This window comes from Cannabis sativa, chromosome 5 (genome assembly GCF_029168945.1).
Source record: "Cannabis sativa cultivar Pink pepper isolate KNU-18-1 chromosome 5, ASM2916894v1, whole genome shotgun sequence".
NCBI lineage: Eukaryota > Viridiplantae > Streptophyta > Magnoliopsida > Rosales > Cannabaceae > Cannabis > Cannabis sativa.
Genome location: NC_083605.1, coordinates 71,540,407 through 71,564,827, shown reverse-complemented (window position 1 = coordinate 71,564,827; position 24,421 = coordinate 71,540,407). Strand labels below are relative to the sequence as shown.

At 33.6% G+C, this 24,421-nt stretch overlaps 7 non-coding genes across 7 annotated transcripts; all 7 read right to left on the bottom strand.

Annotated features, from left to right (window-relative positions):
- Window positions 1-870: 870 nt before the first annotated feature.
- On the bottom strand, window positions 871-1,066 carry LOC133038632 (U2 spliceosomal RNA). The gene has a single exon (XR_009688130.1). It is a non-coding gene; the product is annotated as a U2 spliceosomal RNA (small nuclear RNA).
- Window positions 1,067-3,129: 2,063 nt separating this feature from the next.
- LOC115718332 (U2 spliceosomal RNA) lies at window positions 3,130-3,325 on the bottom strand. The gene has a single exon (XR_004011911.2). It is a non-coding gene; the product is annotated as a U2 spliceosomal RNA (small nuclear RNA).
- A 3,359-nt stretch (window positions 3,326-6,684) lies between these two features.
- Window positions 6,685-6,879, bottom strand: LOC115718238 (U2 spliceosomal RNA). The gene has a single exon (XR_004011822.2). It is a non-coding gene; the product is annotated as a U2 spliceosomal RNA (small nuclear RNA).
- A 1,285-nt stretch (window positions 6,880-8,164) lies between these two features.
- On the bottom strand, window positions 8,165-8,360 carry LOC115718310 (U2 spliceosomal RNA). The gene has a single exon (XR_004011889.2). It is a non-coding gene; the product is annotated as a U2 spliceosomal RNA (small nuclear RNA).
- Window positions 8,361-10,120: 1,760 nt separating this feature from the next.
- Window positions 10,121-10,316, bottom strand: LOC115718216 (U2 spliceosomal RNA). The gene has a single exon (XR_004011800.2). It is a non-coding gene; the product is annotated as a U2 spliceosomal RNA (small nuclear RNA).
- Window positions 10,317-12,510: 2,194 nt separating this feature from the next.
- Window positions 12,511-12,706, bottom strand: LOC115718193 (U2 spliceosomal RNA). The gene has a single exon (XR_004011778.1). It is a non-coding gene; the product is annotated as a U2 spliceosomal RNA (small nuclear RNA).
- Window positions 12,707-23,010: 10,304 nt separating this feature from the next.
- LOC115718261 (U2 spliceosomal RNA) lies at window positions 23,011-23,206 on the bottom strand. The gene has a single exon (XR_004011844.2). It is a non-coding gene; the product is annotated as a U2 spliceosomal RNA (small nuclear RNA).
- Window positions 23,207-24,421: the final 1,215 nt, after the last annotated feature.

Here is a 24,421-nt window from a genome sequence, read left to right as displayed (position 1 = left end):
GCTAGAGATTTGTGTCAGCTGTTCTTGGCAGCTTTCTTTGTAGTTTGGTGTTTGTGGTTGAATAAAATTGTTCCTTTGATTCAAAAAAAAAAAAAGAAAACAAAACAAAACAAAAAGATTCAACTCATCTCAAAAGTGAGATTGGAGTATATTCAGGTACACCTTTTTTTTTCACATTGCAATGTATGATTCAGTTTAAACCCTGCCATTTTCATGGTGAAACTTTGCTGAAGCCTTTCACTACCAGGACTGCACTTAACAAAGGCTCATAAGAACACTGGCAACTACTTTTTTTTTTTTTTAACTTTTACAGAATTTCATATTAAAACTGGTAAAGATCACTTTTCATACCTCTAGGGTGTATCATCATCATGAGGATTTAACCAAATGAAGTGCCATGCTCTATTTTGAACATAAAATGATATTAACACTCATGTAAATAGTAAATAGTAGTGGCAAGCATTAGTTAATTATGTAATGTAATGACCTAAATTTATTAGTTATCATTTGAACTGAAATAGCCAGAGAAGCTCATTTCTCCAATATGTATGTGTTTCTCTAAACTTAACTGAAAAAACAGCTAAAATTTACTCCAAATGCAATATTGCCTATGACATTAAATTTCAAGTTTCACCCAAGTTAGGCTGTCAGCAGCACAAAATCTCAAGTTAGGAACTGAAAATCTCTTAAAGCTTGATGATTACTGAAAAAAGAAAGAATTTTATTGGTGTTTTGTTAGTTATAAACATACCATACTTGAATTCAGTAAAAAAGATCTTATCAGTCTACTCAAAATCCTCTACAAAACCAAAAAACCAACCCCATATTTAATTTAATATTTCCCAAAGGTAAAAGATTAGACTAAAGTTGGAGGGGTGCGCCAAGCCCATGTAGTAGTGCAATACATAGGCGACACTTAAGAGCCCTAATAGCAAGCTATTGTGGTGGACTCTTCCCCTTAAAAAATTAATTTAATATCGTGTGAGCCATTGGCCCACATATCAGATATTAAACTGATAAGAACAGATACTACACTTGATCTTAGCCAAAAGGCCGAGAAAGGTATGATTTGTTTGTTCAAAGTCCAAGAGTTTTATAAGTCACTCATGAGCTGCTTAAAGCTTGTAATCCATGTGGGAGTATCGAGACTAACCATTTAACAGCAATATCATTTTTGCATTATAATCTTAATTACATCTTAATCTTGCAAGTTAATAACATCCTTAATTCTCAGCTCATATGTCAAGTAAATGTGGCAATTTTAATTTTATACCCCATACAAACTTGAGAATTATAGAGGTCCAATATTCTCAAACTGGACTAGACAACTGCATTCTCTCAAATAGAGAAGCATCACACTTTTCCTCTGTTTGGTTGTTTAGAAAGGTTAGCAATTGAAAATATGTTGCTGTGGAAACAATGGTCATTTGTTATTCCTCAATAAAGAATGTCCAAACCTTAATGTTGGCTGACCTTGTTTGTTATCTACCTACCATACTTACAGCATCTCACTTTCTGTGATTGTGAAGGAATGAAGGTTTTGCAACTGTCCTCATGTGGTGTTGGAGTCACTTGTAAAGATATGGGAAACAATCAAAAGAGCCTTAGTATATGGGATCTGCATAGAGTCTCATATTTGGAATGAAAGGCTTTTCAACAGCTAACATCCCTTAAATCCTTACCACTTTTCTTACCACTTCATCAATCAAGGAGTGCCCCTTGCTAAAACAAATATGCCTATAAGGATGACTAGATTGGCCTAAGATTCAACACATCTCAGAAGTGAGATTGGATTGTTTTCAGCCACATTTTCTTGTTTTGACATTTTACCTAGCAATGTATGATTCAGTTTTTAAACCTTGCCATTCATATTGAAACTTTGCTGAAGCCTTTCACTTCCAGAAGTGCACTTATGGAAGGCTCATAGTCATACACAACAAAATGTATAACTTACATAACCATGAGGATTTAACCAATTCCCGTAAACCATTTTGAGCATAAAATAATATTAACTCATGTAAACAGTAATACTAAATAGTATTGACAAGCATTAGTTAATTCTGTAATGTAATGACCTATTAATAATGATTAGGGAAAGGTGATAAATGGCAAGTAAATAGCCAGGGAAGCTCATTTCTCCAATATGTAATCTTAACTTAGGCTCCACAATGCTTGATCAATGGAAGAAAGCTCAAGATAAAACATGCCTATCTTCTGTCTCTAGGGACAAATGGAGATGGTGCTGAGCTTTGAGTTAAACCAGCTACTAATAAAATCAAGCTTAATGTTGATGCTGCCTTATTTCTAGAGGATCAAAGTTATGATTTTGGCATCGTTGCCGGGGATGCTTCAGGCAAACTCCTAGAAGCTACAGCTGTCCATCATGGTGGTACTTATCCGGCTGAGACAATTGAAGCTCTGAGAGTGAAAGAAGCACTCAGTTGGGTGAAGAGGAACTCTTGGGAAGGTGTTGAGGTTGAGACTAACAGCATGCTTACTGTACAAGCAATCCGTAATAATCACACTATGTCATCTGTCTTTGGTCTTATTGATAAAGATTGTCAGTTTTTACTTTCCTCTTTAAACAATGTTAGTCTTTGTTTTGTGGAACGATCAACAAATCGAGTTGTCCACTATGTTGCTAGGCAATCTCGATTTCTTTCTGGTTGTAGCAATCATGATCATAATGCTCCGGCTGATTTACAAGCCCTTATGTACTCCCAATGCTAAATTTCAATGAAGTTGATATTTCATTTTTAAAAAAAAAAAACTTAGGCTCCCAAAATCTCAAGTGGATGTGCCAGCCAAGTTATAAAAAGCAAGCTTGATGATATATTTAAAACCATTTTCAGAACTAAAAATATCTTAAAGCTTATTGATTACTGAAATTGAAAGAAAGAAAGAATGAAATAATAATAAGAAAATATACCTCAAACCAGAAGAATTTTATAGCTGTTTTGTTAGTTGTAAATACCATATTTGAAGTCTGTACAAATGAGCTTGTCAGCCTATTCAATTTTGGATTAGAGAAAGGTGATAAAAGGCAAGTAAATCAAAATTGTTTGATTAGAATGTAGAATTAGTGGGTATTGAATGCAAAAAACAATTAAAAAATTTAAACTAAAGTTGGAGGGGTGCGCCAAGCCCATGCAATAGTGCAAAGCATAGGCAACACTTAAGAGCCCCAATAGCAAGCTAATGTGGTGGACTCTTCCCCTTAAAAAATTAATTTAATATCGTGTGAGTCATTGACTCACATATCAGATATTAAACTGATAAGAACAGATACTACACTTGATCTTAGCCAAAAGGCCGAGAAAGGTATGATTTGATTGGTCAAAGGCCTAGACCTTTATAAGTCATTAATATGCTGCCATTGCAGCTTGTAACCCATGTGGGAGTATTAAGACTAACCATTTAACAGCCGTATCATTTTTTTTTTCATTGTAATCTTACAGACTATCTATGAGTCAACAAACTACATTCTTAATTTTGCCAGTAATCAGCATCCTTCTCAAAACATATTTCAAGTAAAAGTGGCAATTTCCTTAATTTTATAACATCATATACATCCATGGTTTATCAGAATGATTTGTTTATTTATAAATTAATTACCTATATATATCTACTAATAAATCTTACATTTTAAATGAAGAACATATATTTCTACTTGATACTCTATGGTTTGAGGTATTACTTATGACAGTCTCACCAACTGCAACTGCAACTGCAAGTGGTGTATAGTTGAGTGTTCCTATGGTAATTGATTGAGAAGGCCACAGGCAATGACAAGAAGACTGAGATGATTGCCACCCAAGTACTAGCTGCAATCCAAACCGACGATGAATACTCCATATCGCCCCAAGTTAAAAGGTCCCGTGACAAAGGATTCATGCTAGAGTTACCCTGAAGAAGATAGATAAAGCATAAGCAATGTACTATGTAGAGTCCTAGCTATGGACACCATTGCATTAAATGCCACCATATGCTTTCAAGACACTGCTGCAACCCAAAGCAAATAATAATAATTAGTACATCCTAGCTTCTAAATTATGTTATTACTATTCATAAACAGATTGTACTTTAATAAGCTTCCATTCTCTCTTCTTCATTTTCAAAGGATTCTGCTTTCTATTCCACTAAAATGGTTAAAAGGTCATTCTATTGAAATGACATTTAAATACTTTAAAATGCAACCAAAAGTAACAGTGGAATGAAAATTGATTCATTTCCATTGAAATGACCTCTTCTAGATGCTTTATGAAGATCGATTTAAGCAAGACTTACGATATTGTTGACTTGTTCTTTGTTCTGATCTTCTTAATGGTCTTTGTTTCCCCACTATATTCATTAATTGGATGTTGAATGGCAGATTTCATGGGGAGTTCAAAGGTGAAAAAGGTCTTCGTCAAGAGATCCTATCTCGCCCTTACTATTTGTACTGATTATGGATTATCTTACCAGATTATTGCGTCAAGCTTCTTCTTAAATGGGTTTTGGTTTCCACCCTATGTGCAAGTCTTTGAGGTTAGTTAATCTCTAGTTTGCTGACGATTTGGTGATCTTTTGTAAGGGTAATATGAAGTCTCTCCAAATTGTTCAAGATACTATTGATTGTTTTTGTGCCACTACTGGTTTAGCTGTTAAAAAAATCCAAATCTCATATTTATTTTGGTGGTATTTAGTATGATAGTAAGCTTCATCTCAAGAACATTGTTTAGATGGAGGAAGGTATCTTTCCTTTGAGATACCTTGGTGTTAATTTGAGACCTACTAAGTGGAGAGCAACTAATGGTAGAGGGATTATTGATAAGATTTAGAAGAAACTCTATAATTGGACTAGTAGAAATCTTTCGTTTGCTGGCAGAGCTCAACTCATTCATTTGGCTTTGTTGGGAATAAGAAAGTACTAGATGGGCATATTTATCCTTTCTCATAAGGTGACTGCTGAGATTAACAAAATTTGTAGAAATTACCTTTGGGGTGTTAAAGGAAATCGTAGTAAAGTTCATCTTACTTCTTGGGAGCATGTTTTTGCTTATCCAAAAAGTATGGTGGTCTTGGATTTAGAGAAGGAAAGAAGTTGAATATGACTCTCATTGCTAAGTACATTTGGGCTCTCTCAACGAAAGAAGACTGTCTTGGGTGAGATGGATTAATGATGTCTACTTGAAGGATCAGGAGTTTTGGTGTCTTACTCTCAAAAGTGACTTTAGCTGGTATTTTAGAAAGCTGCTTAAGCTGAGGAATTCCTTGGATCATCATTCCTTGATGGAGGCTGAGAGACAAGGGCGATTTAAAGTAAAACATTTCTACCTTTCTCTTCTTGCTTGTGATAGAGTGTCATATTCCCGTCTGGCACAAACTTAGTGTTCCCAAGCACCACTTTATTGTTTGGCAAGCGATTAACAATCATCTGCTCACAAGGGACCCTCTTGGAAGATTCATGAGCTTAGACTCTCGCTGCTGCCCGGCTTGTGTGACCTCTGATGACACTCATCAGTATGTTATCTTTGATTATTGTGTTTACACAAAAATGGTGATTCAGGATGTGCAAAATTGGTTTGGTCAATTCGTTTGGCCAGAGAAAATTGAGGCTTGGATAACCTGGTGTAAGAAACCAATCAAAGGCCTTGTGGCTGCTGTTTTGAACACTATAGTAGCTGCTATTATATATTGCATTTGGTGTAATAAAAATAGATGTATCTTTGAATTTGTTTGTAGCTCTGGTAAGGTGCTAAGTAATCAGATCAAGTTGATTGTCAAGGCTAGAGTAAAGGGTTGTTTATTTTCTCATCTCACTAAAAGGGAAGTTGATGCTTTCTCTTTAATCAACATTTTGTAAGTTTTGTGTCAGCTGTTCTTGGCAGCCTGCTTTGTAGTTTGGTGTTTGTGCTTGAATAAAATTGTTCCTTTGATTCAAAAAAAATAAAAAAATAAAAACAAAAAGATTCAACACATCTCAAAAGTGAGATTGGTGTATATTCAGGTACACCGTTATTTTTTCACATTGCAATGTATGATTCAGTTTAAACCTTGCCATTTTCATGGTGAAACTTTGCTGAAGCCTTTCACTACCAGGACTGCACTTAACAAAGGCTCATAAGAACACTGGCAACTACTTTTTTTTTTTTTTTAACTTTTACAGAATTTCATATTAAAACTGGTAAAGATCATTTTTCATACCTCTAGGGTGTATCATCATCATGAGGATTTAACCAAATGATGTGCCATGCTCTATTTTGAACATAAAATGATATTAACACTCATGTAGATAGTAAATAGTATTGACAAACATTAGTTAATTGTGTAATGTAATGACCTAAATTTATTAGTTATGATTTGAACTGAAATAGCCAGAGAAGCTCATTTCTCCAATATGTATGTGTTTCTCTCAACTTAACTGAAAAAACAGCTAAAATTTACTCCAAGCCCAAGTTAGGCTGTCAGAAGCCCAAAATCTCAAGTTAGGAACTGAAAATCTCTTAAAGCTTGATGATTACTGAAAAAAGAAAGAAATAATTTTATAGCTGTTTTGTTAGTTATAAGCATACCATAACATACCATACTTGAATTCAGTAAAAAAAGAGCTCATCAGTCTACTCAGAATCCTCTACAAAACCAAAAAACCAACCACATATTTAATTTAATATTTCCCAAAGGTAAAAGATTAGACTAAAGTTGGAAGGGTAAGCCAAGCCCATGCAGTAGTGCAAAACATAGGTGACACTTAAGAGCCCTATTAGCAAGCTAATGTGGTGGACTCTTCCTCTTAAAAAATTAATTTAATATCGTGTGAGCCATTGGCTCACATATCAGATATTAACTGATAAGAACAGATACTACACTTGATCTTAGCCAAAAGGCCGAGAAAGGTATGATTTGCATGGTCAAAGGCCTAGACCTTTATAAGTCATTTATGTGCTGCTATTGCAGCTTGTATCCCATGTGGGAGTATTAAGACTAACCATTTAAGAGCTATATATACATCATCATAAATCATAATCTTGCCAGTAGTTATATAACATCCTTCTCAACTCATATCTCAAGTAAAAGTGGCAATTTTAATGATGATAGGGACATATTAAGATATTTGGACTTATCTTTTACTGAAATAGAGGAGCTACCATATTTATACTTCATGGTTATGAAAATTTGTGTCAGTAATGCTGTTGAGGCTCATTGTTAGTAACAAGAATAAGATGTACTTGATGCACTTAAATCCCATACAAACTTGTAGCATCTTGAGATTGAGAATTATAGAAGTTAATTATTCTCAAACTATGGTCATTTGGTATTTGTCAAGAGTGTCAATTGTTCTTCTAGATTGTAAATGAACTTTGTCTATGGGAAACAATCAAAAGAGTGTCCCTTTGCTAAAACAACTATGCCTAGAAAGAGGAGTAGATTGCCCTAAATTCAACACATCTCAGATGTGAGATTGGATTATATTCACCCACATTTTCTTTTTCTTTTATTTCATTTTACATTGCAATGTATGATTCAGTTTAAAACGTTGTTGTTCTTAGTGAAACCTTGCTGACACCTTTCACTTCCAGGAGTAAAGGCTCATAAAAACTTGCCATTCATAGTACACTTTGCTGCATCAAATAAAATTGGTAAAGATCATCAAGAGGAATTAACCAGTTACCAAATGATATTAAATAGTAAATAATAGTGACAAACATTAGTTAATATTGTGTACTGTAATGACCTAAATTTATTAGTTATGATTTGAAATGAAATAGCCAGAGAATATCATTTCTCCAATGTGTATGTGTGTTCTCTAATCTTAACTGAAAAACAGCTAAAATTCACTCCAAATGAATTGCATGTGACAGAGACAGAGTTATAAAAAGCAAACTTGGTGATATATTTAAAATCATTTCTAGAACTGAAATCTTTTAAAGCTCAAACAAGAATAATTTTATAGCTGCTATGTTAGTTATGAGCATAGAATAGTAGTAGAACACCATGTTTGAATTCCTTCAAGTTCATATCATAGAATAACTACACCTTGGAACTCATGGACTTCAAATTTGGATTATGAAAAGTTGATAAAAAGGCAATTATATTAAATTATTGGATTAGAATGTGGAATTAATCAGGGTATGGTGTAGCAAAGAATCCAATAATCAAAAAAACAAAGTTTAAACTAAAGTTAGAGGGGTGCGCCAAGCCCATGTAGTAGTGCAATACATAGGCGACACTTAAGAGCCCTAATAGCAAGCTATTGTGGTGGACTCTTTCCCTTAAAAAATTAATTTAATATCGTGTGAGCCATTGGCCCACATATCAGATATTAAACTGATAAGAACAGATACTACACTTGATCTTAGCCAAAAGGCCGAGAAAGGTATGATTTGTTTGGTCAAAGGCCTAGACCTTTATAAGTCATTAATATGCTGCTATTGTAGCTTGTAACCCATGTGGGAGTATTGAGACTAACCATTTAACAGCTATATCTTTTTTTTTTATTGTAATCTTACAGACTAGCTATGAGTCAACAAACTACATTCTTAATTTTGCCAATAAACAGCATCCTTCTCAAAACATATTTCAAGTAAAAGTGACAATTTCCTTAATTTTATAACATCATATATATTCACCCTTATCCATGGTTTATCAGAATGATTTGTTTATTTACAAATTAATTACCTATATATATCTACTTGATACTCCATGGTTTGAAGTATTACTTATGACAGGCTCACCAACTGCAACTGCAAGTGGTGTATAGTTGAGTGTTCCTATGGTAATTGATTAAGAAGGCCACTTGCAATGAGAAGAAGACTGAGGTGATTGCCACCCAAGTACTAACTGCAATCCAAACCGACGATGTATACTCCATATCGCCCCAAGTTAAAAGGTCCTGTGACAAAGGATTTTCATGCTAGAGTTAGCATAAGCAATGTACTATGTACTATGTAGAGTCCTAGCTATGGACACCATTGCATTAAATGCCACCATATGCTTTCAAGACACTGCTGCAACCCAAAACAAATGATGATAATAATTAGTACATCCTAGCTTCTAAATTATGTTATCACTATTCATAAACAGATTGTACTTTAGTAAGCTTCCATTCTCTCTTCTTCTTCATTTTCAAAGGATTCTGCTTTCTATTCCTTAACCCTTTGGAGTAAAAATAATACAAGCCTTTTTTTTATCAAGACAAACTTTTTTTTTCTATGGTAAATTAGTTTGTGCTTTATTTGGAGTTCATGTTTGTACTTATAACACTATCTATACTTTTATTTTCTTTCTGAACTCTCAAGTTGCTTCACATCAGTAAACTGATAAAAAAAATGAACAATATACAGTTAGGAATGAGAATGGAAATGAGAACAGAAATAAGAATGAAATAGAACAAAATTCAAAATGCATAAAGAAAATTGATAAAATAATTATTAAATTTTTTTCTTATCTTAGCATTCGAATCGTCTTTCCTTCCATTATATAATAGAATAATCATTCTACAAACATAGTAGAAAAGTCATTCCATTAGAATGATATTCTTACTTTAAAATGCAACCAAACGAATAAATAGAATGAAAATTGATTCATTTACATTCTATTCCATTGCATTACCTCTAACCAAACGCAAAGATTCAACACATCTCTAAAGTGAGATTGTAGTATATTCAGGTATATTTTCTTTTTTTTACATTGCAATGTATATTCAGTTTAAACCTTGCTATTTTCATGGGGAAACTTTACTGAAGCCTTTCACTACAAGGAGTGCACTTAACAAAGGCAACCATTTTTTTTTTTTTACAGAAATTCATAGTAAAACTGGTAAAGATCATTTTTCATACCTCTAGGGTGTATCAGTAATACTAAATAGTATTGACAAGCATTAGTTAATTGTGTAATGTAATGACCTATTAATTATGATTTGAATTGAAATAGTCAGAGAAACTCATTTCTTTGTCTGCCACACCAAATTTTAAGTTTCATTCAAATCAGTGAATAAGTTATAAATAGAAAAGTTCATGAAGTATTTAAAATCATTTCAGAACTGAAAATTTCTAAACAAAATAATTTTATTAGATGTTTTGTTAGTTATGAGCTTAGAATTCGTTGCAAAGACTAAAGCAAAAAGATTAGACTAAAGTTGGAGGAGTGCGCCAAGCCCATGCAGTAGTGCAAAACATAGGCGACACTTAAGAGCCCCAATAGCAAGCTAATGTGGTGGACTCTTCCCCTTAAAAAATTAATTTAATATCGTGTGAGTCATTGACTCACATATCAGATATTAAACTGATAAGAACAGATACTACACTTGATCTTAGCCAAAAGGCCGAGAAAGGTATGATTAGTATGGTCAAAGACTTGGAGTTTTATAAGTCATTAATGAGCTACTATTGTAGCTTGCGATCCATGTGGGAGTATTGAGACTTTAACCATTTAACAGCTATATAACAAACTACATCCTAATCTTGCCAGTAAATAACTTCCTTCTGAAAACATATTTCAATTTTCAAGTAAAAGTGGCAAATTTTTAATTTTACAACATCATATAAATTCACCCTTAACCATGCTTTATAGAAATGATTTGTTTATTTATAAATACTAAACTGTTGCATCACTCGAACGAAGACATAACTTTTACTTGTTCAAATAACAATTAAAGTGAAGCAGGGTTAAGAACAACAAATCTTTTTATCATAAAGAGATTCATTTTGCAAGTTCGCTATTATGGATAGTTCCTACAAAGCAAATGATCGAACTAATGATGTATACAATACTTGAATTCTCGATGCCGAGTGTATTACAATTCAAAATTCAATTTAAGAATAAGAACAAAGAACATAAAATAATTGTTGAATTACTACGTATCCATTGCTTCAAATTCAAATTTAATTTCCTTCCAAACTTTACAAACAACAACTAGTTCATGACTCCATTTAAAAGCCTTACGAATAATTTTATTACCCTCACAAGCAAAATCACGCTTTAAGGTATTGCTTATGGCTCCTTCACCAACTGCATGGTGTATAGTTGAGTGTTTCTATGGTAATAGAGAAGGCCATAGGCAATTAGAAGAAGATTAAGATGATTGCCACCCAAGTAATTGTAAGATGAGGACTTCATATCACTCCAAGTTAAAAGGCAGGACCGTCTTTAGGGTAGGGTGGTCGGGGTCGTTGCCCTTGCCCAAGACCCCACATCCCAGAGGCCTCCCCGTCTCTTTTTCTTTTAAGATCTTTTTTTAAACACAGTCTATAAGGCCCTCCAAAATTTCTTTTGCTAGAAAAAATTATTTGAATTCCATTTTACTTCTCAAATAAAAGGCTTATTTTTTAAATTTTGCCATAGATCCCATAAAAGCTAAAAACAACCCTGTTAAAAGGTCACATTGCAAAGGATTTTTAAGCTTGACAGATGCCCTAAAAAGGGTAAATACCATTTTAGGCTCTGTATTTTGTAAAAGTTACCGATTAAACCCTCTGTTTTGTTAAATGACAAATATTTTTCAAAATAGTAAAAATAGGACCCTGAGCTTAATTTTCAACTAACTTTTTTTTTAAAAAAAACAACCAACTTGAAGACAATTCCTAACACGAACAAATACAGAAAATATAAATAGTTTTATCATTACACTTTTAGATTAGATTATTATCAAATCTTATTATAACAAAAAATCAGTTCAGGATCTTATTTGTACCATTAAAGAAAATACAGGGTTTATTTTATCATTTAACAAAATAAATGGTTCAATTAGTAACTTTTGCAAAACACAAAGTCTAAAATGGTATTTAGCCCCCTAAAAAAGGTAGATAAAGAATAAGAAATGAAGTCCAATTGTAGCTATGGACACCATTGCTTTAATAGGAGTGCTAAATATGCCACTATAAGCTTTCAAGAGACTGCAACCGAAAACAAAGATGAAAATTAGTACATCCTAGCTTCTAAATTACGTTATCACTATTCATTATTCATAAAGAGATTAAACTTTTTTTCTAGTGTAGCACAATGTTATTCCATATTTCTAATAATTTAGGGGACTTGGTTCGAACTCATCCCTTTATAAAGAGGTTAAACTTTAATAAGCTTTCATGTTAATAAGCTTTCATTCTCTCTCATTTTTTTTCAAAAGATTCTGCTTTCTATTTCTACACTTTTGGAGCCAAACTGTTTTGACTCTTACAAGACCAGAAATGCTATAAGTACTCACCAACTCAGTATATTCTTCCCTTAAGAAAAAAAAAAACACTCTGTATATGCTGCTCTACAAACTTTTTCTATGATAAATTGGTTTGTGCTTTTACATTGAGTTGTAATAACACTATTACAAGTAGATTCTCAAACTAGAATGCACAAATAGATTCTATATGAACTTAGAATCATGTACAAATGAGCTTGTCAGCCTATTCAAGTTCATATCAATGTGGAATTAAGACCAAATATTTAAAAAGAGACACAAGAACACCAAAAAATGTAATCACTTTTCTAGTGTACCAAAGGAAAACAAACATACCCAGGTAAAAGTTTAAACTAAAGTTGGAGGGGTGCGCCAAGCCCATGCAGTAGTGCAATACATAGGCGACACTTAAGAGTCCCAATAGCAAGCTAATGTGGTGGACTCTTCCCCTTAAAAAATTAATTTAATATCGTGTGAGCCATTGGCCCACATATCAGATATTAAACTGATAAGAACAGATACTACACTTGATCTTAGCCAAAAGGCCGAGAAAGGTATGATTTGTCTAGTCAAAGGCTTAGAGTCTTATAAGTCATTAATGAGTTGCTATTGTAGCTTGAAATCCATGTGGGAGTCATATCTACATATTTCAAGTGAAAGTGGCAATTTTAATATTAATTTTATAAACTCTTCATGAAGAAGATAGAAATGTGTACATTCCAAAGGACATTGCTGTAACCAAAAACAGAGATAATAATTAGTATATCCTACCTTCTAAATTATGTTATCATCACTTATTCATAAAGAGATTGTACTTTAATAAGTTTCCATTCTCTCTCTGTTTTTCTTCATAGTATTCTGCTTTTTATTCCTACCCTTTTTGACTCTTGCAAGACCACCTCTGCATCTGCTTCCCTCCTCCAAAACAATAAAAATAAAAATAAAACTCTGTATCTGCACTACAAGCTTTTTTTCTTTTTATCAAGACAAACCTTTTTTTTTCCTATGATAAATTGGTTTGTGAATTGTGCTTTAGTTGGAGTTCATGTTTGTACTTATAACACAATCTATCTATACCTTTTTTTTGTCCTCTTGAATTGCTTCACATAAAAAATAACAATATACACTCAGGAAGAGCGAAGCATGGCTTTGACGAATAATTAAAATAAGACATATTATTAAAAAAAATTACCAATTAATAGGCAAAAATTTTAAAATCATGTGTATTTTTTTTTTCGATAAAATGCCAATATATTGATAATAAAGTTAGAATACAAGAGGCATAATTGGGGGAGGTAATTCTTCCCACCATGTACAATTAGAATCCACCGAAAGAGCAAATTTGGCTAATAGGTGAGCTGCATTATTAGCAGATCTATAAATGTGAGAGATCTATGCCCCAAGGAAATTGGATACTAAAAGTGAAACATTATTTAACAAGCAATGAAAATCAGAACCACTAATAGAGAATCAGTCTCTATGTAGTGAACTAGTAATTGAAGGTCTTTAAGCCATTGTAAGCTATAAATCAAAGACATAGCTTCCATAACTTTTGGTCGAAAACATCCTTGAAAAGGCATAGCCATTGCAGCTATTATATCTCCTGTGCTGTTACGAAGGACTGCTCCGAAACCAGTTTTGTTATTCATTGTGTTAACTTCCGCATCAGTGTTTAGCTTCAGCCGGCCTGAGGGCGGATTCATCCAGGGAGGATCATGTTGCAGAGGCCTGGAAGACGAACCTGCAGAGACAGCAGCAGCACCTGGTTTAGCTTGTGCTGCATGATATTCTTCCAAATAGTCGACTGCAAAAAACAAAGCAATTTTAGGCGGCTTTGGTGTCGATCCATGTCTCTCTTTGTTCCTCTCATCCCAAATGCTCTAAAGGATAATAGCAAATTGCTCGATTTATTTAGTAGACCAAATCGAAGAAACCCAGCTGTAAGAGATCCATTAGAGACATATTATTCGACATGAAATCATTGATGGAGAAAGAGGATAGCTGCCATATTTTTCTTGGTCTTTTGCAATGGAACAGTGCATGAATGATTGACTCATTGCATCTGTGACATAAAGTGCATATAGCTGAATCACTTATATGTCTAGTGTGAAGGATTCCAGCCACTGAGAGACAGTCGTGTATAGCACGCCATAAAAATTCTTGATTTTGGAAGGTAAGGACAAGGACCAGAACTTTTTCCACTATTGAAGAGAAAGATTAGAACTGGCTGTGGGTTGCTGTTCTTCAAGTCTGGTAGCAAGGGCATATCCCGATTTGACTGAGTACATTCCATTAGCTTCATGATGCCATATAAGTTGATCTTGTTGATCACAAAGTGTAAGGGGTATACTCTGAATTTTTGAAACATTTGAGTCCAGGATTAATTGCTCAAGCAGAGAATGATTCCATTGTCTATTTCCAGTAATCAAAGCAGACTTCTTCATTGGTGTATCCGTATCCCTAAAAATCAAAGGCAAAAAAGAAGTGATACCAGGTAGGGGTGTTCGCGGTGCAGGTGGTGCGGTTTTTGACTATTTTTTCAAAACAACCCGCAGATGCAGTTTTTTCAATTTTCCATACCGCACCCACATCGCGAAACTAAAAACCTGCAAAAACTGCACCGCTAGTGCGGTGCGGTGAGGTTTTTGTGGTTTATGCGGTTTGGACTATAACTAAATAATTAAACTATCATGAATACAACAAACTTTGAGCAAAACTTGTCAAAATACCATAAGGCCTGAAAATAAATATGAAAAAAAAAATTAAGTGCCAACAATACAATAATTAGTGGACTTTGAGTTGAACATTCACATACTGGACCTAAATAAATATAAAAAATTGGTATTTTTATAATGTGCGGTGCGGTGCAGTTTGAACCGCATGTTAACAATTCAAAACCGCAAACCGCATCGCACCGCGAGGTTTAGGAAAAATTTAAACCGCGACCGCACTGCAAAGAATTTCAAACCGCATTTTTTTTGCGGTGTGGTACGGTGCGGGCAGTTTAAGCGGTTTGGGCGGTTTGATGAACACCCCTAATACCAGGTGATTAGTGGTTAAAAATACACTTTTATTTATTTTAAATGATAAAATAAATTGAGTTTTAATTAATATTTTCATGAAATTATTGTAATATATTTTATAAATGAAAATATTTAATTTTGATTCAATTTATGTCTTTCTTGTAGGAATTAAAGTGTATTTTTGTTGAAAGAAAGAGGAAGGAGCAAAGTTGAAAAGAAATGAGGGAAAAATTGGCATTTTTGTTGAAGTCCAAAGCAACCCAACCCAAAAAGGTCAAGCCTAGCCCATGAAGCTCATAATCAATTTTGTCTCTTCCAAAGCATGTGATGCAATGATGATAAGCCTAGGTCATCATCAACCCTATTTTTCTCTTCCACACTCAACCTTCATCCAAAGAGTAGAAGACAAATCATAATGATAACAAAAATAATATTAATTTTATTTTTGATTTGAAATGTCAAATTTAATCTTAATATTTATTTTATAATCCCAAATTTTTATTTATTTATTTTTAGTCATTTTATGGCTCTATAAATAGGAGCTCACTTAGTGTAATTTGGAGTGTAATTTTTAGTGTAGAAAAACTATAGCAAAATTCTCTCAACTTTTCTTCTCATCTTTTCTCTTTAGAAATTTTATGAGAATGATTAGCATAATGGTCTAATCTTCCTTGGAAGGTTAGGGATGATTCCATATGCAAAGTGAGGTTATTTTGTATCTTTGATTCACTTTTTGTTGTAATGTTTATTTGAGTAATGCAAGTTCATATTCCACTTTTATTTTTATGTTCTTCTTCCATCTATACTATCTATGCTATTATACCAAATATATATATAGACTTAGTCATGCTCTTTCTATATATTTTTATTTAGTGATTATAGTAATGGTAGTATTGCTCATTTCTATCTTTTACGTTCATTTTTATTTACTTTTTGTTAAATGATATATAGGTTTAGTCATGCTCTCCCTATGTGTCTAAAAATTAATAAAAGTAATATTAATGTTCATTTTCTTCACTATCACCTCCATCTCCATCTCTATCTCTTTGTCATTATTTTTACTAAAAATATATAGGATTAGTCATGCTCTTTCTATGTGTTACTATTTAGTAAAAATAATATTGATGTTTAGTTTTATATTTAATCTTTTATTGCATTATTGCTTGATGTATAATGTCATTTCTAGGTTCTACATAAGATTAAATTATTTCTTTTATTTTTAAGAACTTGTATACTCAAAATATAATGAACTTTAATGTTACATCATTTGTGTCAACTTAGTGAATCAAAGGTACAAAATAGCTAAACAAGCATATGGATGATTCTTGAAGCCTTTCTCTCTTTTACTATTGATTACACATCTATTTGCTTTCTTTTAATATTTATTATCAAATTAAAAATCACAAAATCATTGGTTACTATTATCACTTATTATTAACCTTTTGTTTTTATTTTTCTACTAACGCTTTTGTCCATAATCACCTTCCTGTGGAATCGACCGCCCGATCTATACTACAACCACCGCTAGTGGAAGTCACATTTGGGCGTGACCTTTTACTCCACAAAAATGGCAAATAGGAATGAAACGTCTTCCTTTCCCTTTGAAATTGTCAAACTTACCGTGCTGCTTCTTTTCTGTAACAGCAGAGTGCTTTTCTGTCGAGACAGAAACCTGCGAGGTAGAAACAGTTCTTCCAGAAACAAAACTATTAGTGGTATTAGACACAGGTTGATTTGGAACATAACCCAGCCCAGCATGATTGGTTTGGCTAGATTTTTGAATTTTTTCAAAGATGGTGGAACCTGGGTTTAACATTTTAACATTCTTTTTAATGTTATCAATTTCCTTGGTTAAAGAAATAATTTTTGACTCTTTTAAAGACAATTCAGATTCACAACATTTGAGTTTATCTTCCAACTCATTAATGTTGTTACACAAAATTTTATTATCTTTAACCAAGGAGCGATTTTCAGCACTAGTTTCCAACCACTTACCAAACATTACCTTGTAAGATTCAATCATGGAATCCTCATCAATTTCTGACTCATCTGATTCGGATCTGGATTCTTCCTTGTTGTCATTGATCAGGATATTGTTTAAGCAAATGCTTTTTCCTTTTTCCTGCAAATTTCTTGACAAAACACTTGTTAGGACAACTTTTTCTTTTTCATCCTCACTACTCTCAGAATCATCACTCCAAGTAACATTCAATCCCTTTTTATTTTTCTTTAAGGTATTAGCACATTCAGATTGAGTGTGACCAAAACCTTCACATTCTCTGCATTTAATACCTTTTTTATTGTTAGATGGAAAAGGTTTAGAGGGAATGTTACCAGAAATGTTACCTTTTGGGTTCTTTGAAAAGAACTTTTTATTTCCACCAGATTTCAAGAATTTTTGGAAATTTTTTGCCAATAGAGCCATTTCATCATCATTTTCATCATCAGAAACAATATTTTCAGAAGCATTAAAGGCAATACCTTTGCTTTTCTCATTCGAGAGATTTTGCTTACTCTTTTTCTTGATTTGTTGATTCAACTCAAAGGTTCTTAAAGATCCCATGAGTTCCTCAACCTTCATTTTGCCAAAATCTTTCGCCTCTTCCATTCCAAGCAATTTTGTATCAAACCTGTCAGGAAGAACTCGAACAATTTTTCGAACCAAGACAGATTCATCTAGTTTTTCTCCCAAGGCAAAAAACTCATTAGAGATGTCAGATAATCTTTCATAGAAATCATTTAAAGTTTCAGTATCTGACATTCTCAATTCATCAAATCTAGTTTGAAGCATGGTAAATCGTGATCTCTTTACATCAGCAGTACCTTCAAATTGAATTTGAAGGATTTCCCATGCTTCTTTTGCAGATTCACAAGATGATATTAATTTAATAAAACCTTCACCAACACCATTAAAAATAGCATGTAAAGCCTTATTATTATAACCAGACAGTTTTTCATCTTCAGTGGTCCAACTGAGTTCAGATTTTACCTGAGTATTACCTTTTTCATCATTTTCAGTAGGTTGAGACCACCCTGTAAGAATGCTTTCTCATCTTGCGATTTGATGAAAGCTCTCATCCTGACCTTCCAATAAGGATAATTCGACTCATTCAATAGAGGAGGTCTAGAGATGGAACTTCCTTCTGCAAACAAAGACATCTCACACAAAACAAGTTAAACGGAATAACCTCAAGATCTCACTAAGAATTTAGTGACTTGCTCTGATACCAATTGAAATTCCGTATTTTAATATTCCCAGTTTGATTATTTAATTAAATGATTAATTAAATGCGGAATAATAAAACTGGTACTGAAAACAGTTTTCTGTAGTTACAGAATGCAACTCTGTAACTCCAGAGAAACCCAGAAAAACAAACAGTGCATAAAAGTAAAAACACACAAGATTTTTGTACGTGGTTTCAACAATCCTTTCAGATTGTTACTAGTCCACGGGGCCACGCCCAGAGATAAGATTCATTAGATCGGTATCAAAAATACAAAGTAATTGACTTATGCATAAATAGACTCCCTCTTATTGTATGCCGCAAGCTTGATGTATTCCACCTACTAACCGAATCTTGATAAAACTCCAAGTGCTCGAACTCCCTTCGATCACCTTGAAGAGTGCTTGAATCCTCCCGATTCAAGGCTTAAAGGCTATCTCCCGAAAGCCTATACAACCATCTCCCGAAGGTTGTGTGCTTGTATCCTCCCGATGCAAGACTTCAAAAGCAATCTCCCGAAAGCTTGTAAATACCCTTCTCCCGAAGGTGCACTGATGTTCTTCTTCGTTGTAGACTTGAATACAGACTCAAGACAATACAAACAACAAATAAACAGAGTAAGAGTAGAACAACTCTTCTCTACAAATCAAAGACTCTCTTTTCTAAAGATATGAATGAAATTCAAAGATACAAGAGAGGTACCAAGAGAGGTACTAAACAAAGACACTCTTTCCTTAAGATATGAAAGCAATTCTAAGTGTATGAAAGAGATACAAAACCTAGCAGCTATAGGATGTATTTATAATGAATATACATCTCATAGACAGCTTACATTCGGTCTGAACAAGACCTCAACCCACTAGAAACTTCCCTAAAATAATTCTTCAATCAGTCCAGGAATTTCCGTTTCTGTACATACAGAATCGTGGGTAGTAACTACAACTTTCCTTTTATAGAAAAGGAAAGTCTAGCTCCGGTTTTCTCTTCAAGAAACCTGATCTAAGAAAATGGGAAACTCAACACAAGATCAGAATAACAGCTGGTTAGATAAAAAACGAAATGGGTAACCAAACTTACCATTTTTACCTTTTTTCCAAAAATAGGAAAGCTAGACAACTTTCCTTTCAAGTTTGATTTACACAAATATGGAAACCAAATCAATATATGCCAGCCGAAATATACATTAAATAATAAAATATTTTTGTCAATTAAATATGCCAAAAATGGAATTAACATTGTCAATCATCTCAATTTAGCAATAGCGAATTTCTAGAGAAAAATAGTTTAATATTTTTTGCTAGTCTAGTGAATGAAAGAAAGATGAATGAAAACCAAAATGCTTCGCTCACTCAATTAGTAGAGGAAAATATGGAATTCAATGAACAAATTTCAAACAATGTTCTTCCTCCACAAATTGAGATAATACCATCACCCTCTACCCCAATCTCTTGCAAACTCAATGAGAATGATGCTATTACTATTTGGAGTGACAATATTTCTCATCCTGAAATTCTTCCAACCATTTCAAATGAAAACAAGTGTTATCATACTGATGTGATAGACACAGTTGTGGAGGAAATTTGTAAAATTTTCTCAAGTGACCAAGCATACCATTTCCTTCATGACATTGAGAATGAATATTTTCCTTATCCTGAAAATGTCACCAGTGCATCTATTTTTGAGACGAAGGATAAAAGAAAGTTTATTTTTGATACTGGATAGTACAAACATATAGTTGGTAGACTTACCTGAGGAGATCACTTCTGTCTACCAATGACTAATCAGGTTTTATCTTTATGTTTTTAGTAAGTTTATTTAATTTATTTTATATTTTTTTATTTTCTATGTTTGTTTTGGGTTATTGTTATTAGGTTATCTCCACTCTCACTCCGTGCATATTGTCGTCAATCAGGTCTACTCTTTTCCCTATCTTTTTTCATTTCATATTTTTTGTGACATTGAGGACACTGTCTAATTTTGAGTTGGGGGTGGTGAGCTCTGGTGAGCGTTCATTTAGAGAATTGTAATTGTCTTGTTGAATTTTTTAAGTCAAATTTTTTCAAAATTATCCAAGCATGATTGTAAAATTACAGTTTGAGTCAATATTTGCTATATTTTGTTACCAAGTTGTGATTTTCAGAGTTCTTTTGTGCACGTTCCATTGAAATGACCTCTTCTAGATGCTTTATGAAAATCGATTTAAGCAAGGCTTACGATAATGTTGACTGGTTGTTTGTTTCTGATATTCTTAATGGTCTTTGTTTCCCCACTATATTCATTAATTGGATTTTAGTTTGTTTGTAGGGCACTTCCTATACCCTGATGTTGAATGGCAGATTTCATGGGGAGTTCAAAGGTGAGGAAGGTCTTTGTCAAGGCGATCCTATCTCGCCCATACTATTTGTACTGATTATGGATTATCTTACCAGATTATTGCGTCAAGCTTCTTCTAAAATGGATTTTGGTTTCCACCCTATGTGCAAGTCTTTGAGGTTAGTTAATCTCTTGTTTGCTGACGATTTGGTGATCTTTTGTAAGGGTAATATGAAGTCTCTCCAAATTGTTCAAGATACTATTGATTGTTTTTGTGCCACTACTGGTTTAGCTGTTAAAAAAATCCAAATTTCATATTTATTTTGGTGGTATTTATCATGATAGTAAGCTTCATCTCAAGAACATTGTTCAGATGGAGGAAGGTACCTTTCCTTTGAGATACCTTGGTGTTAATTTGAGACCTACTAAGTGGAGAGCAACTAATGGTAGAGGGATTATTGATAAGATTTAGAAGAAACTCTATAATTGGACTAGTAGAAATCTTTCGTTTGTTGGTAGAACTCAACTCATTCATTTGGCTTTGTTGGGAATAAGAAACTACTAGATGGGCATATTTATCCTTCCTCATAAGGTGACTGCGGAGATTAACAAACTTTGTAGAAATTACCTTTGGGGTGTTCAAGGAAATCGTAGTAAAGTTCATCTTACTTCTTGGGAGCATGTTTGTTTATCCAAAAAGTATGGTGGTCTTGGATTTAGAGAAGGAAGGAAGTTGAATATGGCTCTCACTGCTAAGTACATTTGGGCTCTCTCAACGAAACAAGATTGTCTTGGGTGAGATGGATTAATGATGTCTACTTGAAGGATCAGGAATTTTGGTGTCTTACTCTCAAAAGTGACTTTAGCTGGTATTTTAGAAAGCTGCTTAAGGTGAGGAATTCCTTGGATCATCATTCCTTGATGGAGGCTGAGAGACAAGAGCGATTTAAAGTAAAACATTTCTAATTTTTTCTTCTTGCTTGTGATAGAGTGTCATATTCTTGTCTGGCACAAACTTAGTGTTCCCAAGCACTACATTATTGTTTGGCAAGCGATTAACAATCATCTGCTCACAAGGGACCCTCTTGGAAGATTCATGAGCTTAGACTCTCGCTGCTGCCCGGCTTGTGTGACCTCTGATGAGACTCATCAGCATGTTATCTTTGATTGTGTTTACACAAAAATGGTGATTCAAGATGTGCAAGATTGGTTTGGTCAATTCGTTTGGCTTGAGGAAATTGAGGCTTGGATAACCTGGTTTAAGAAACCCATCAAAGGCCTTGTGGCTGCTGTTTTGAACACTATAGTAGCTCCTATTATATATTGCATTTGGTGTAATAAAAATAGATGTATCTTTGAATTTGTTTGTAGCTTTGCTAAGGTGCTAAGTAATCAGATCAAGTTGATTGCCAAGGCTAGAGTTAAGTTTTGTGTCAGCTGTTCTTGGCAGCTTGCTTTGTAGTTTGGTGTTTGTGGTTGAATAAAATTGTTCCTTTGATTCAAAAAAAAAAAAAAAAAAAACAAAACAAAAAGAATCAACTCATCTCAAAAGTGAGATTGGAGTATATTCAGGTACACCTTTTTTTTTCACATTGCAATGTATGATTCAAGTTTAAACCTTGCCATTTTCATGGTGAAACTTTGCTGAAGCCTTTCACTACCAGGACTGCACTTAACAAAGGCTCATAAGAACACTGGCAACTACTTTTTTTTTTTTTTAACTTTTACAGAATTTCATATTAAAACTGGTAAAGATCATTTTTCATACCTCTAGGGTGTATCATCATCATGAGGATTTAACCAAATGATGTGCCATGCTCTATTTTGAACATAAAATGATATTAACACTCATGTAAATAGTAAATAGTAGTGGCAAGCATTAGTTAATTGTGTAATGTAATGACCTAAATTTATTAGTTATGATTTGAACTGAAATAGCCAGAGAAGCTCATTTCTCCAATATGTATGTGTTTCTCTCAACTTAACTGAAAAAACAGCTAAAATTTACTCCAAATGTAATATTGCCCATGACATTAAATTTCAAGTTTCACCCAAGTTAGGCTGTCAGCAGCCCAAAATCTCAAGTTAGGAACTGAAAATCTCTTAAAGCTTGATGATTACTGAAAAAAGAAAGAAAGAATTTTATAGCTGTTTTGTTAGTTATAAGCATACCATACCATACCATACTTGAATTCAGTTAAAAAAGAGCTTATCAGTCTACTCAGAATCCACTACAAAACCCAAAAACCAACCACATATTTAATTTAATATTTCCCAAAGGTAAAAGATTAGACTAAAGTTGGAGGGGTGCGCCAAGCCCATGCAGTAGTGCAAAACATAGGCGACACTTAAGAGCCCCATTAGCAAGCTAATGTGGTGGACTCTTCCCCTTAAAAAATTAATTTAATATCGTGTGAGTCATTGACTCACATATCAGATATTAAACTGATAAGAACAGATACTACACTTGATCTTAGCCAAAAGGCCGAGAAAGGTATGATTTGTATGGTCAAAGGCCTAGAGCTTTATAAGTCATTTATGTGCTGCTATTGCAGCTTGTAACCCATGTGGGAGTATTAAGACTAACCATTTAAGAGCTGTATAACAAACTACATTCTAATCTCGCCAGTAAATAACTTCCTTCTGAAAACATATTTCAATTTTCAAGTAAAAGTGGCAAATTTTTAATTTCATAACATCATATAAATTCACCCTTAACCATGCATTATAGAAATGATTTGTTTATTTATAAATACTAAACTGTTGCATCACTCGAACCAAGACGTAACTTTTACTTGTTCAAATAACAATTAAAGTGAAGCAGGGTCAAGAACAACAAATCTCTTTATCATAAAGAGATTCATTTTGCAAGTTCGCTATTATGAATAGTTCCTACAAAGTAAAGGATCGGACTAATGACGTATACAATACTTGAATTCTCGATGATGCTGAGTTTAATTAAAATGCAAAATTTAATTTAAGAATAAGAGCAAAGAACAGAAAGTAATTGTTGGATTACTACATATCCATTACTTCAAATTCAAATTTGATTTCCTTCCAAACTTCACAAGCAACAACTAGTTCAGGACTCCATTTACAAGTCTCACGAATAATTTCATTACCCACACGAGCAAGATCACGCTTTAAGGTATTGCTTATGACTCCTTCACCAACTGCAACTGGTGTATAGTTGAGTGTTTCTATGGTAATAGAGAAGGCCATAGGCAATGAGAAGAAGACTAAGATGATTGCCACCCAAGTAATTGTTGGAAATTTATTTTACCAGGATCTTAGATCTACTCACAAGTATGTTGTTTAAACACTCTAAATATGAACTTTCTAAAACGATAAATTAAACACATATAAAGTTAAGAAAACCTTACATTGATGCAGCGGTATTAATGTCTCCTTCCGCTCAGTCTCTAACCCTTGTATCCTTTCTGTAGCAGAGTATAATCAAGATCTGAGCCCGAATGTCCTTCTTCTTCAAATTTGATCCTTCACATTCTTCCAATCTATGATTGAGTTACTGCTTGCTGTGTGTGGGCACTTACTCTCTCACTAGGGTTCAAAATTTATGAAGAAGAAACGAGAAGAGGGATTTCAGCCAGGTATAGAAAGTGGGGAAGGCTCAGTTTTTCTGAAGAGAGAAATTTCTGTCAGATTGCTAATGAAAGCATGTTTTGTGACTGAGCCATCACTTTCTATTTATA